Source organism: Propithecus coquereli, unplaced genomic scaffold (genome assembly GCF_000956105.1).
Source record: "Propithecus coquereli isolate 6110/MARCELLA unplaced genomic scaffold, Pcoq_1.0 Scaffold199, whole genome shotgun sequence".
In the NCBI taxonomy this organism is placed as follows: Eukaryota; Metazoa; Chordata; class Mammalia; order Primates; family Indriidae; genus Propithecus; species Propithecus coquereli.
This window is the reverse complement of record NW_012144855.1, coordinates 108,786-120,500: the sequence shown is the minus strand read 5'-3', so window position 1 is coordinate 120,500 and position 11,715 is coordinate 108,786.

The window sequence follows — 11,715 nt, the reverse complement described above, 5'->3', positions numbered from 1 at the left end:
ACTTTTAAGTAAATGAAATTATTTTTTAAAATATATTCTTTAATTATTTGCCTCTACTTTCAGTATTGTTTGTTTTTTAGATTCATGTATTTTGTTTCAGGTAGCCATAGTTCTTTTATTTTTACCGATATTGTGCATCAAATTTTATTTACACATTCTATGTGGACAGAGGACTGAGATGTAACCATATTGAGGCTCGTATGAACAAGTTCATGAGCATCGTTATACATTTCTCCTGCTTCCTAGATATGAGTCTCTTTAGGTTACCTAACTAGGATTGATTTCAGGCCACGGGGAATGATTATCTTCAAATTTACTAGGCATTATCAGATTATTTCCTACTACATATAACAATACACCTTCTCATCTGCATTTTATGAGCATTCCCATTATTAATATCCTCACCAACACTTGGCATTTTCACATTTTCATTTATACCACAGGTAGATATCTAATAAGATTTATTTCCTTGAGATTTTAATTTTTATTTCTCTGAGTAATGACAACAATTGGTATTGTTTCATGTGTTTGTACATCATTTTTCACCAATCTTCACTTATTACATGGTATGGTACTTTTACATTTTTAGTTGAAAAAATGGTTCACATATTTGATGAGAAAATCTGGAGAAGGATGAAGTTCTTGGGGGCCTCTTTCAACTTATAGAAAGTTATAAGAAAAATATCTACATCTCTTTCATGTCAGGTACTTCCAAATGCACTCCTGCTGTCACTTGTTGAATATGACAACTGATATTCAATGAATGAAGTGTAATTCAATATGCCTTGAATAATAGTACCTTTGTTGTGTTAAAAAATACTATTGCAGCAGCTTTCCCCCAACTGGTACCACAAATTATAAATGCGAAGACGGCTCTTACATAAAGTTTTAATGATGGAAACCAAAATGGCATAGATCAAATGTGTCTATTTATATAATAAATAAATACAAGTCAACACTGAATCTTGCATATTCATATATGCAAATAGTGAACATATTTATTAATATCTACTCAAATTTTACTGTTTTTATTTATATATTCTACATTTTAGATTTTTATGCCATTACTATTAATATATTACCAAATCCTAATTTCCAGCATATCTACTAGTTTATCTTACATGCTTCCAATCTGACCTAGTTACTTTGGACTATGACATAGCCAAAGGTAAGATAACAAGTCTGAACAATATGTACATGTTTTGTTACTCTGTGAGAAATACTTTAATCATAACTTTAATCAAGAAATCTTTCTAAGGAAAGACATAATAAAAAATAAGCTACAGCACTTAAACTAGTATTTTTGTTTTACTCATTTATCTCTTGTAAAAGAAAAACCATGTTATGTAAAAGAATAATTTCTCACATATTTAATAAGCTAATCTTTTAAATTCTAGTTTATTTAAAGCTTAGCTGTGTCCTAAGCAAGATAAATTTTGAAGTTTCATATGTGTACTGAAGATGGGGAACCAAAGGTTATAAAAATTTCAATTCGATTTAACAGGTAATAAATACAAAGTAGTGAAGATATTCTAGTATCGAAGAAAGAGTTTTCAGGAAGTCAAGCATTATATTATAACTGATTAAAGCTGTTTATGATTTTTTTTTATTTCACAATATTAAGGGGGTACAAATGTTTTTGGTTACATGGATCGCTTTGTAATGCTTGGGTCATGGCTATAGGTGTGCCCATCACTCAAATAGGATTCATTGTATCCATTAAAATGTAAGTTTTTGCCTCTGCATTCCTCCGCCTAACCCCCAGTTGATTTCCACTGAGTTTTACTTTCCTCTGTGCAAATGTGTGCTCATCAGTTAGTTCCAATTTAATAATGAGTACATGTGGTGTTTGTTTCTCCATTTTTGAGATACTTCACTTAGGAGAATGGCCTCCAGTTCCATCCAAATTGTTGCAAAAGGCATTAATTCATCCTTTTTTATGGCTGAGTAGTACTCCATGGTATACATATGCCACATTTTATTAATCCATTCATGAATTAATGGGCACTTGGGTTTATGATGCTATTTCTTGAAAACAGGCATATAAATATCTGAATTCATAATAGAGTTATATGCTTAAATTTCCACCAATCTTTATTTAGGCACAATTCTGTAAGAGATTTTTCATATTTTATATGTCACAATCTAGATACTGAATCTCTATTCTCAGCCTCTGCAGATCTTCTTGTTTAATCATTCTGCTTCTATATTGTCCAATAATCCTCTTTTAACTTCACACTCTTCTGTTTCTCAACCTTGTGATTTTAAATCACATATATATGTGCTACCAACATACTCTATAAATTGTAAATTGCTGCTGCAGTCCTTAAAAAGGAAGGATTTGTCTCTCAGTGCTTCACTTCAGTGATAAAAATTGATTGTGAATATCACCCAGAATTTTTCCTGGAAGAATAATTTAGATTTAAAAACTATTTAAAATGTGCACACTATAGCCCCTGTCATAATTTGTTACTTTCTACTTCAGACTGACACATACCTTTTGAATTATTACAATCTAGAAATCTGAAGTTTATTTTATACCCAGCAACATGTGGCCTGCACCACAGTAAAGAATGTTTTATATACGTAACATATAAACATAAAATTATCTCCAGAAATAAAGAAAATATATGTTATGTTTTGAGTGTATCCCCTCTGAAACTCATGTTGAAATTTGATCGACAGTATGGCAGTGCTGGAAGCAGAAAGCCAGTGGGAGGTGTTTGGATCATGAGGGCAGCACCCTCATTAATAGATTAATGCTGTCCTTAGGGAGCATGTTCTTGCTTTTGCAGGAATGCATCAGTTCCCAGGAAAGCAGGTTGTTATAAGCAAGCTTAGCTCTTGTCCTTTTTTTTGGTACACATCTGTTTGCCATTCTTCTTCTCTGCCCTGTCATGAATCAGAACAAGGCCCTCACCAAAAGCCAAGCAGATGCTAGTGTCACCCTCTTGGACTTTCTAGATACCAGAATAGGCACCAAAAAACTTCTTTTCTATATAAATTACCCAGCCTCAGATATTTTGTTATAGCAACACTAAATGGACTAAGATAATATATATATAAGTGAATAATATATATAATCACTTATATAATATATATGTGAATATATTAGATACAGAGATTGTCAGAGCAAATAAAAAAATGGGACCCAATTATTTTTGGTCTACAAGAAACCTACTTTAAATATAAATATAGATTAAAAATAAAGGGATGAAGAAAGATATACCATCCTAATAATAATCAAAAGAAAGCAGGAATAGCTTTCCTTTAATTTCAGACAGAGCATACTTCAGAGAAAGGAAAGTTATTAGGGATAAAGAGGGGGCACTACACAATGATAAAGTGGTCGATAATCCTAGAAGACATAATGATACTGAAAGTGTGTGCGCCTAACAACAGCACATCATAATAACATGTGAGGCAACAGCTGGTAGAACTGTAAGGAGAAATAGGTGAATATATTGTTATTGTTGGAGAACTTAACATCCCTCTATCCAAAATAGGCAGATCCAGCAAGCAGCAAATCAGTAGGAACATAGATGAACTCAACAGTACCATCAATCAACTGGATATAATCAACATCCAGAGATCACTTCATCTAACGGCAGCAAAGTACATAGTCTTCTCAAGCTCACATGAAATATTCACCCAAATAGACCATATTCTTGGCCATAAAATATACCTTAACAAGTTTAAAAGAATAAAAATTATACAATGTCTGCTCTCAGACCACAATGGAATCAAACTAGAAACGAATAGCAGAAAGATAGCCAGAGAATTCCAAAATATTTGGATATTAAACCACATATTTCTATATAACACATGGGTCAATAAAAAAGTCAGAAAATTTTTAAAATGTTTAGAACTAAATGAAAATGAAAATACAACTTATCAAAAATTGTGGAATGCAGCAAAGCAGTGCTTAGAGGAAATTTAGAGCATTGAATTCATATATTTGAAAAAGAAAAATCTAAAATTAGTTATCTAAGTGTCCACCTAGGAAACTAGAGCAAATTAACTCCAAAGTAAACAGAAGAAAAGAAAGAATAAAAATTAGAAATTGATGAAATTGGAAACAGGAGTTAATATAAAAAATCAACAAAACCAAAGGCTGGTTCTTTGAGGAGATCAATACAATTGATCATCTATTAGGCAGATAAACTATGAACAAAAGAGGGAAGACGCAAATTTCTAATAAAAGAAATGACAGAAAGGACAGCACTATAGATCCTATTGACATTAAAAGAATAATAAAAGGATATCATGAGCAATTCTACACCCGCATATCTGATAGATTAGATGAAATGAATAAATTTCTTGAAAGGTACAATCTAACAAAATTCACACAAGAAGAAATAGATAATATGAATAGGCCTATATCTTTTAAAGACATTGAACCAATAACTAATAACTTTTAAAGACAGAAAACACTAGGCCCAGATATGTTCACTGGTGAATTCTACCAAATATTTAAGGAAGAAATTATACCAATTCTCTGTAATTATATTCAGAAGTTTATAAGCAAGGAATATTTCCAAACTCATTCCATGAGATGAGCATCATTCTAATAATAAAACCAGAAAAATACATTATAAGAAAAGAAAACTACAGACCAATATCTATCAGGAACATAGATGCATAGATGATTTGATATTAGCAAAGCAAATCTAACAATGTATACAAAGAATTATATGCTACAACAAAATGAGATTGATCTCAGCCATTCAAGGCTGGTTGAACATTGGGAAATCAATTAACGTAATCCATCACATCAGTAGTCTAAATAGAAAAGATCATATGATCATAGCAATATATGCATAAAATGCATTTGACAAAATTCCATACCCATTTATGATAAAAATTCTCAGCAAACTAGGATGCCCCCAGAGTGGGACTTCCTCAACTTCCTAAAGATCATCTGAAAAATTACTACAGCTAACATCATACTTAGTAGTGAGAAACTTGAGGCTTTCTAACATTGTATTGGAAGTCTTAGTTAATGAAATAAGGCAAGAAAAGGACATAAAAGTTATATCTATCGGGAAAGAAGAAATAAAACTGTCTTTGTTCACAGATGACATGATTGTCTATGTAGAAAATCCAGAACAATACAGAAAAAAAACCTTCTGGAACTAATAAGCAATTATAGCAAGGTTACAGAATACAAAGTTAACATACAAAAGGCAATCACTTTCTAACAGTAATGGAAAAGTTGAATTTGAAATTAAAAACACATGTCAACACCAAAATGTACAGTGTAAGGTAAAAGAAGTAAGAAGTAAAACAGGAAGTGGTCATCAATCATGGCTGATTCCTCTACTTATACTTAGAAATCATGAAATCTATTTCTTCTAAAAACTTTTCTATCAATATCAATTACTATCTCTTTCACCATATTATGCATCTTACCCTTTCAATTGGCTCCTCAGCTTCAGCTGATCTCAGCTCAAATCTCTTCCATCTAAAGAACAAAGAAATCTTCCCTTGAACATACATCATCTTTTAAACATTATCGTTCTTTTCCCTCTGTGAAATAGCTATGCAATTGAGGTGCCTTAGTTACATGGTGAAATCAGCAGACTAATTATCTTTTTTTATAATGTTCATTAATCGGTGTTTTAGATTTGTTTTCTGAAAAATTGGATTTCTAAGTGATGAATAAGATTAGAAGCACCCAATCTTTGCTTTATAAATCCCTCATCTAACACACTTAGTAAGACACTCAAATTTTACTAGACAAGAATATTTTTCATGCATCCAGAAAAATGTACAATAAGTAAATTTGGAAGAGAAATAATGTGTGTGTGTTTGTGTGTGTGTGTATACACACATATACACGTATATATGTATTTTCAATAATAGCAGAATTGTTATAGTCCCAGAGAGAGAATTTTTCTATGAAGGTGAAATAATAGGGAAAATAATACTGTACACCAACACTATTATTTTCCTTTCCTTAATATTCCCAAAGGTGCTTGGGAGCAGCACCTGGGGCAGTTGTGGCCTGTCTAAAGATCTTGCTGGGGTTAATGACACACACACCTGTGCCAGCTCCTGTGCAAACTCAGCTCATTCCCTGAGCAGCCGAGAAATTCCTCAGGAATCAGTGTTTATCTGAAATCCTCAGGGCTTCTAGCCAGCACTGAGTGAGGGAGTCTCTGCTCAAACATATCTGATAAAAACCTGAGCAGTGGTGCAAAGGGACTTTCCCTCCCATTCCTCTATTTTTCAGTTTGTTTTGCCAAGCCATAAATCCTAAAAGGAATAACTAAAATGAATAATGCTATTTACTTCATCATTTCTTTGAACTGTCAAAAATCATTTTAGTTTTTTTTAACACATCTGTTATTTTCTTTTAACATGATTTCTCTGAAAATTAATTTTATACCAGATATCTTTTTCTATATACAAGGTTGGGAGTAAAAAGTTTTGGCTTCATAATTCTTCCATGAGTTTTTCTTAAGTTTTTCTGAGCTTAATCTGCATAGGTTAGGCCCTCAAGCAACTGTAGTTGGAGATGGCTCAGATGTTTGCCAGTGAGCAGTTCCAACACAGTAGTCATTTGCAATAGGACCACTATCTCTCAGCATCTCACTCATCTCCCAATGGCTTCTGCTTCACGGCTGCCTTCAACTGAGCCCCAGCAGCTCTAAGGGGAAATATTCTGGTGCACAGCATGACAGGAGCCCACTCTGGTTCATCTCAGGGAAAGTGTGGGTCTCATATCTCTTTGTCTTTGTCCAACCCTTTACTGAAGCAGATTCCAGCTCTGACTTCTTTATCGCAATCTTCAAGGCATGCCCAGAACCACTACAAAGATAATAGATAAGAATTACGTACTTGGCCCCTCATCTTGGCAGGTGGCCCTTCGGGGGTCGCTCAGTGAGCATACCCTCTCTGCTTCCAGAAGCCTGAAAAAGCTTCAACTGAAACTTTTATTTTTCTAGAAACATTTAAGAGAAACCTTGTAGACTGCATTCCCCTTTATCCCTAAAAAATTTGTAATTTTTAAGATCAAGACCATTCTCTTACATAATATTAAATTAGGGAAACTGAACATTGATGGAATTCTATTTAATATGATTTCTTCCATCAGTTTTTTGATAACCAAACTGATAACATCATTGATGGCATTTTCGCCTTATCTGGATTTAATTCAGTCCCTTGTATTGCCTTTAGTTGCCAAGTCATTTTAGTCTCCTTTAACATGAAAGAGCTCTGCAACCTTTATCTTTCACAACTATGATTATTTCTTTACTTTTTTTTTTTACCCCAGAGACAAGGTCTCACTATGTTGCCTAGGCTTAAGCAGTCCTCCTGCCTCAGCCTCCTAAAGTGCTGGCGTGCCACACTTTGTGGCTGTGAACCCAGCCACAGTTATGATATTTCTGAAGTACAGTCCTTTTGTTATGTAGGAGTAGAAGCTTTTATTATTGGTTTCATTGTTATTGTTGTTGTTATTCGCATCTTTTCCTCTGTATCAGCCATCAGCTAGTAAAACTAGTGAAACCAGGTTGCCTTCCACATCCGAGATGATTACAAATATCATCTTTTTCCCCTTTCCACATCAATATTAATAACTGAACAAAGTTAGGGAGGATGAGGGTTCTCAGGGAGACTCTGTCAAGATAAACATAATGTGAAGGCCCGATGTAACCTAGTTCCAGGCTATTTATCTACTCATCTTCTGCCCTGTGCTTTCTCATGCGATTATCCAGCCTAATCACTTATGTGCATTCTTTCACTGCCTTCTGCTAGATTTAAAGGTAAGGCAGTATTATTTTCTAATTCTATAAACATTAACTTATTCAAGGCTACTTAACACTACTTAACACGTTCTAGCTTGATCACTGGATACCATTATCATTTGAGGGTGTTGATAATCTCAAAAGCTGAACCGTTACAGCATTCCATCAGTGAACTGTTTCTTGAATTTGATTACTTGCCATTCAAGCAACAGTTTTCTCTTTTGTGTAAGCCTTTGTTCGAAACCTGAATCACCAGGCATTGGGGAACTCTTTCCGAAAATAATCTCAACACATTTTCCTCAGTACTAGGAAGAATGATCCACTCAAGATAATGCCCTCATGATGAAATCATATTTACACCTTGGTCAGAAAATATTTTTAATACCAAGTAGAGGTCCACCATTAAACATAATAGATTAAATATGGATTTTCTCCCTCTGAAAGAATGTAGAGGATTTAAAGAGGATTGTGCAATGTTGGTGGAGAAGGAACAAATTTAGGTATCAGTTTCTACGTCCATTCCTCTGCATCCAGATCTAGGGGCTCATAAAGGGTTAATGGCTAGGTATATAAACACATGAAGCTGCATAATAGCCACAATTCAGCTGATAAAACGTACCACTGCACATGATTCCAAAAGATCTAGTTTGCTTGCTTGTTTATCTGTTTGTTCAATAGGCTTTATTTTTAGAGCAGTTTCACATTTATCTAGTTTGTCTTTAAGGAAAACCTCTAACTTTCACCCTATACAATCTTAGTTAGTAAGTATCCCACCATCAATAATTCAGTATAAGCCTAACTCTTTCTTATGACAATCCAGGGCCCTTCGGAAAAATAATAACATAATAAAAAAGAAAAAGACGATTGCTTCAGGCATAGGGGTGCCATTATGCCTGCAATGAAACTTAAGTTGCTCAAGATTCACAAGTGAACAGTTTTGTATCATAGTCTCTACATAGGAGGATATTGTCCCACCTTGCCCAAGCATAGATGCCAACATTTTTCTACCCACACTCCCACCACCCCTCTTGATTAAAGTCTATCGATCCTTTATTAGAGGTTCTTACAGATGTCCTACAGTTATTAGAGAAACAGCACAATTCAGATCAGGGTCAGTCACATGTTCCAGCATAAGTGATTATTCTGCTGGATGATGTAATGGTGATTTGCAGACAACTTTCAGTCTTGAGCTCAGCCCCCACAACAATTAGTCTTGCAAAGCTTACAAGCAATAATGCATAATGACATAATGACAAGCAGGTATTTGTCTAGCTGCCATGTGATTCCCCAGTACTGATAGTCTGAGGAGCAGTCAATTCCTGATGCTGACTCACTCCTTTTCCCAATGTCCACTGCACTCCTTTTTTGTACTCGGCACTCCTCCCCCCATTTCGAATTGAAATGAGAATGAGTAAGATTTGTCTACTGCGCCTGATGGACAAGGAAATAAGTGGAAGATTACCAGGGCTGGGACAGAAAAGAAAAGGAGATATGGGAATATGATCTGAAAGTAGAAGGCATTTTAATGAAGGGATGAACTAAACACATATTGAAGTAGTGAACAAATAGCCAAGGAAGAGAGGAAAAAAAATTAAAAAATACAAAAAGGAAGAGAGGAGATACAAAGACCTTGAAGAAGTGTGAACATGAATAAATTAAAATTCAAGGTAAATAAGCAAGAGGGGGTTCAGCACATTAATAGGGGATTTAATCATAATTTTTTTAAAAGCTGGAAGAATATTGAGGAAAAGAGATATGAAATCACCTCACATTGGATTACCTCAGTCTCTACAAGATAGGAAATGAGATATGTTGACTACTTTAGCAAGGATGGAGAATTATTACAAAATATAAAAATGATGTGAAATACTTGGTAATTCAATAGATTGTCAACATTGAAGACTCTTGGATTGATTCCACTTATATGCCTTGAACCCAAAGTGCAATCCAAAATTAACAACACAGAAAATATAGTGTAGTCATACACAAAGTTTGAATTTTTGTCAAGTTAGTTAAGAAAGAAGATATTTTAAGGGTTCAAGCAATGCCATTGTTGAAATGGCTTCATAAGTAGAGGCCTGTGATTCCAGAAAGGTTCTGAAAAGCCAAGCGAGGAGCGGATGAATGAGACATAGAGGAGCCACCAGTTAGCAAAAGTCTGGCTCAAGAGCATGGAAGAAGTGAGCAATATGAAAAGAAGGGTACTAAGGAAGATTCAGAAATATAGATATAGTCAAAGCTATTTTGCTGTGCAATTATCTGGAAGTAGTGAGGGGCTGGGGAGAAGGGAGGGGCTGGGGAAGAGCAAATTATTCATTCTAATTGGATGCCAATAAGTGCACCACAGAAGCAGATGGCAGATGTCTGAGTTTTGCCATTCAAGAAAATTGAGTTTTCTTTAAAGCAATTAGGAGAAGAATTTTTTTTTTTTTTTTTGGAAAAGCAGAGCTACACTGGAGCTTTCTTACATTTAAAATAAGTTTAAAAGGATGGGATAGAGAGTAAGTAGAAGATTGGCAAAGTGGACAGATGAGATAGGGTGAACAACAGGAATGAGGGAAGCAAGGGATTAGAAATAGGCTGGATCAGACATGTTAGTAAAGACAAGGAAAAATGCTAAATATGCAAAATATGCAAAGTTCTATTACTGGAAGGTTTTTTTATATTTAATCATTGTCAGTGTTTCATTTGGAATGTTACTAGGATAAAATAAGACTATAAAATTTTATTCACTTTATTTTGATTTTTCATCAGACACTTAAAGATTGATTCATATTACAGTTATACACTTGTACCAAACAGTGTATGTAATTTCTGGAGTTTAGCAATAATGTTTTTATTGAAAATAGTTATTAGGGCAATGACCATATTTGTGGATAAAATCCAGTGGTGTAAAAATCTCACTGCCATTGAATGTTCCTCTTGAATATGGAAAGTATTTTTATATGATTTTATTGAATCATATATTCGGTTACTGGAGGCATTTTAAAAATCAGCAATGAATCACAATGGATTACACTTCACCCTTCTCATGATTTTTCTATCAGTTTCATGAACAATGGTATCACGAGAAAGGAAGTTTTTAAGATGGCAGAAAAACAGAGCAGCTAAGATGAAGGATGAGAAGAATGAAGGATCACTGAGCCCTTTTGAAAGAAAACATTTCCAAAACACATGAGTGATCAAAGAAAGAAGAGAATCAAGAGATTACACAAAGTAAGAACAGAATTTCAACTCTGCAGCCTGGAAGGTATCATCAGCACAGGTTATCTGATGAGATTCCCAGATACTACAATGGAAGTATATATTAGACCATTGTATACCAGTAGACTTTTTTGAAGTCTTACATATCTCCCTATTTATTCTTGGTCTGTTCCATTTTTGAATAAATATACTGCTTAGTGGATGATAAACTCCTGATCAAAAAATGAAAATAAAATTCCTACATAGTATAGAAAAATATCTGCATGGTTGTATTTCTTTTCCTATTTTTATCTGAATATTTTGAAATTATTTAATCGCAACTTTTTAGTGTACAAAATGCATAATGGCTTTTCATTGGCAGATGTTTGGCAAGAAAAACAAGAATAGAAAACCCCCAAATATCTATCAGTATGACAAACGCATGAAAAGCTCAAATATCATACACTGTAATAATGAATATTAGAAACTAAGTTTTTCTTATGTTTCTACACAAAGTGGATCAATATAAAAATTGATGGAGAAAGCAAGAACAATTCCTTATTTTATAAATTATTTGATTTGCATAATCAACAATTGCCAGTGTTAATCTTTGTTTTTAATGTGATTTGCCTTGGAAAAACATATTGACCACCTGTGACCGAAGACTTCTGTAGTATTGCACTAAGAATCTGAGAAAAATTGCATTTATGATTAACGAGGTCTAACTTAGAAAATTTCTTCAAAATGAAATCATAAACAGAAATCTAATTTATGAAATTCA